The 4,512-nt window shown below is 40.8% G+C and overlaps 1 pseudogene; it reads right to left on the reverse strand.

Annotated features, from left to right (window-relative positions):
• Positions 1-2,650: 2,650 nt before the first annotated feature.
• On the reverse strand, positions 2,651-4,153 carry LOC117863615 (uncharacterized; annotated as a pseudogene).
• Between the last annotated feature and the right edge of the window lie 359 nt (positions 4,154-4,512).

Genomic DNA, 4,512 nt, shown 5'->3' on the forward strand with positions numbered 1-4,512 from the left:
TAGTTAGGATGTTGCAGGAAAACAAGTCCTAACCAAATAATTTAGTCATATAACTGAGCTGACAAAACTAATTTGGAAAAAAGTTTTGAGATATCCAGGCTGACAGCAGCAGCTCTCCCACGTAGAAAAAGATATCAAGGCTAACAAACTTACATTCTCCAATTTGTAAGCATTAGAAAAAGAAAGGGGCATCAAAAAACAACTTTGAAAAAGTAGAAGATACCAGACTGACAGTACCGCATAATGAATCTGTAACTGACTAAGTTTTTGGAAGTAACATGCTTATAATTGTATCTTAGCTTAGTAACACCATTATTTTCGTGTTACAGTAACTCCAAGAGCTCCCAATGTCAAGCGCTCCCATCCGGCAAGTTCAAGATTGGCGCGGCAGGCAGAAGATGCGTCGGGTCATGGCCATCGGCGGCCCCAACACCCAATGGAACGGCGGCGTCCAAGATTTCCAGTTTGCCGGTGGTGAGTACCTTGGCCGGACTAGTGGAGGTGAGATACGAAGTGAAGGGTAGGGTCGACGACCACCATGTCCTCCGATAGACGGCCTTGCCGGCGATGATGATGATCCCCTAGCGGAGCATTACCCTGGCAGCGATGCCCCCTATGCATCCTTTGAGCACATGGCCAACGGTAACGATTTTCTCAATGGTATCATCATGCAAAATACTAGAAGGACAAAAGCTTTGATGCACATACTGTGTCAAATATAGTTTCTTCTTTCTCATTTTTCTAAACGCATTTTCATTGATTGATTCCTACAACGAATTACATATGTTCAAATGTACCTTGGAACTATCTGTCATCTTATATCCTTAAAATATACAGTAGAGTTCATAGTACTGGGATGTCCTATGTTGTTGATTAATGAGCTTTGAAGACGATATACAGTAGAGTTCAGAGTTCAGAGTACAGTAGAGTTCTGTTGCATGTCGTCCTGGAATTGTATTACATCTCTTTGGTTTGTGAAGTGTTTAGGCAGTAATATTTCTAAGACTGGTACAGCTGCAGCTGATTGTGGATGCTTGTATCATATCTGCATGTATTGCTTGCACGTGTTAGTAGTGTCTGATTTTTACAGTGCATACCAGAAAGAAATGAAAGTGGAATCCAACCAAAAATAATATATTTACCTCTGTTCATCAGCTTGGTAGAATTACTACTGCTCTATGTTTTATATTCATTGAGGTTTGATAGAGAACTTATTAGTGATTAAATGCTTGCAGGAAATGGGTATTTTTCCAACATGATGATGGATGAAACCAATCAAGGGGATTTTGATAATTATAACAATACATGTGCTGACCAACAGTCACAAGCAATTAAAAAAGTTCCAGCAACCCCTCTCCGAGGCCAAACCATAAGAGATCCAAGAATTTCAGTGACCACGAAGATGAGGTTTTGGTTTCTGGATGGCTGAATGTAAGCTTGGACCCGGTCGTAGGCAAAGATCAAAAAGGTGCCAAGTATTGGTCTCGTATCTATGAGTACTTCAATCAACACAAGACGTGCCCCTCAACGCGTACAATGAATTCTCTCATGCACCGGTGGGAGACCATACAAAAATGTGTGAACAAATTTTGTGGATGTGTATCACGGATTGAGTTAAGACGTCAAAGTGGTACTACAATGCAAGACAAGGTACTTACTCACTATGCAGTACCAGGTTTTGTTTTGACTATTTTATGTTTTTATATCATATATGAATATTCCTTGGATGTTGGTGTGCAGGTTGCAGAGGCATGTGCTTTGTACAAGTCCAAAGACGAACATCAAAAAGCATTCCAGTTCATGCATTGCTAGAATAAGCTGAGAACACAACCAAAATGGCTTGCTAAAATTGATGAATTGGCGGCTGGTAAAACATCTCACAAGAAGCAGAAGACAAGCTCCAGTGCAAGTTTACCAATTGAATTAGGAGAAGGTGAGGTTCAAGGCATAGAGGATAATGCATTGACAAGGCCAATTGGTAAGAAGAAGGCAAAACTAGCACTACTGCAAGAGAAGAAAAAAAGTGTGACAGAAACCTTAGAAAATATGTGGGCACAGAAGAAAGAAACTGATGAGGAGAAAGAGCTAAAAAAATAGGAGAGGTTCAACAAATCATTTGCACTTGAACAAGAACGAGTTGCTCTTGAACAGGATCGAGTTGCAAATGAAAAACTACTTCTTGAGTTGAGGAGCCAGGAGGTCCAATTGCAAAAAAGGAGGGATGAAGAGAGGATTATGACCATGGACCTTACTACCATGCCAGATGAGCAAAAGAAATACTACATGTCCTTGTGCGCTGAGATCATGAGTCGACTATCTATGTCTAGTGCTTAATTACTATCATGTTTGTGTTCTGTTGATTTAGGAACTCTTTACCAATTTCATACTTGTTTTATTCACTTCGAACCTATCGATGATTTAGTCTGTTTGATATTGAACTGTAAAGTCATTTATAAATTTCCGTTGCTTCCTGGAAATAGGAGAGAGAATGGTCAGGGTTGAGCTGAATCTGCTGATGGTGCTTGGGGTCTGCCGGCATGACGATGGCCTGGGGTGTGCCGGCGTGATGGTGTGGGTGGCCTTGTTTAGGTGGTTCATCTTTTAGAAAAAATTAGAAAAAGATCGTGTTTGATATTGAACACTACAACAATTTAGAAATGGAGCATATACCATGCTGATGAACATCTACCTTAGTCTACCTTGATTTCTAAATGATGAATACTAATGCTGGCAATTACAAATAAATTTATAAAGTAGCAAAAATTATTGAAAATAACAATTACTATAGTTTAACTATAGGTAATCATTTGTAGAGGTCTGGATGATGTTGCCACAAGTGCTCGATGAGGTCATCTTGAAGCTGATTGTGAATATCTTTGTCCCTTATATTCTTGTAATTTTTAATAAACTCCTCAAGTTCAGGTGTTTCATCATGAGAAATCTTCACCTTTTCTCCCACCCTATCATAATTTAAATCATCTTCCTCATCGCGTTCATCCTCAACTATCATGTTGTGCATAATGACACAAGCCCTCATGATTTGTCCGAGGGTGGCTTCATCCCAAAATCGAGCTGGTCCCCTAACGATAGCGAAACGAGACTGTAGAACCCCAAACGCTCGTTCCACGTCCTTCCTACAAGCTTCTTGGGCAGTTGCAAAATATTTCTTCTTGTTACCTTGTGGATTAGGTATGCTCTTCACAATTGTGGCCCACGAGGGATATATGCCATCAGCAAGATAATAACCCATTGTATATTCGTTGTTATTAATGGTATAATTCACCTTTGGAGCTTGACCTTCAGCTACCCGTGCGAATAAAGAAGACTGGTGCAAAACGTTGATGTCGTTGTGGGAACCAGGCATCCCAAAAAAAGCATGCCAAATCCAAAGATCTTTATCTACAACAGCTTCAAGTATAATTGTAGGCTCATGCACATGCCCGGTATACATACCTTGCCATACCAAAGGACAATTTTTCCACCTCCAATGCATACAATCAATCGACCCAAGCATACCAGGAAAACCTCTACTCTCTCCAATGGCAAGTAATCTAGCAGTATCATCTTCATTAGGTGATCTCAAGTACTCATCTCCAAAAACCTCAATAACAGCACTGACAAACCTTCTCAGACTCTCAATAGCAGTACTCTCACCAATACGGACATAATCATCTGTAGCATCAGCTGCTACTCCATAAGTTAACATCCGAAATGCTGCAGTAATCTTTTGCAGACTAGAAAGGCCAAGTACACCGGCAGCGTTTCTTTTCTGCACGAAATATTCATCGTGTTCCTCTACGGCATTCCATATGCGTACAAACAGTGTACGCCTCATTCGAAACCTGCATGTCAAGAGTAACGAGACACATGTATAATATGATTTTTTTTGAAAAAAAATGGTTGAAATAAATCTATTGTTTACATACCGTCATCTAAAATAACTATGTCCGTACGTAGGATCATCTGAAAAATAATCTTGATACAACCTTTGATGCCCTACCTGTCTGTCTCGCTGAAGTACTCGATGACCTACGATAGAACCACGATGTTTTGTTTCATCATCGAACTCATTCGCATTCACGGTCACATGAGTAACAGAGATTAAGAAATCATCATCGTCATCATCTGACGACGAATCCAACACTAGATGCATCGAAAGGCTTCGTCGATTCATAGCAATTCCTTTTTACCTATCTCCAATTATAGTTGGAGATCGAAGGAACTGTTTTTCCTAGGTATTGACAGCCACATAAAAACTCATTACGACAGAATCCTCATTATAGCATGTCAAAGCTGATCGCAACAAAAAAACAAAATGAAAGTGATGCTGCGAAGTAATCATTACTTTGATCCAGCGCAGTGCACGGAGGATGCAGGATGCATGCCTGCCGGCATCAGGAATGCCGCGCAGGGGCTGCCAAAGTTAGTCCACCGTGCGCAGGGGGTGGCCGCGTGAGACCTCTTGCGCACGGGCAGGTGGCGTGATAGGGTACCGGAGAAGGATTTTTGATG

Source organism: Setaria viridis, chromosome 7, assembly GCF_005286985.2.
Source record: "Setaria viridis chromosome 7, Setaria_viridis_v4.0, whole genome shotgun sequence".
Lineage (NCBI taxonomy): Eukaryota > Viridiplantae > Streptophyta > Magnoliopsida > Poales > Poaceae > Setaria > Setaria viridis.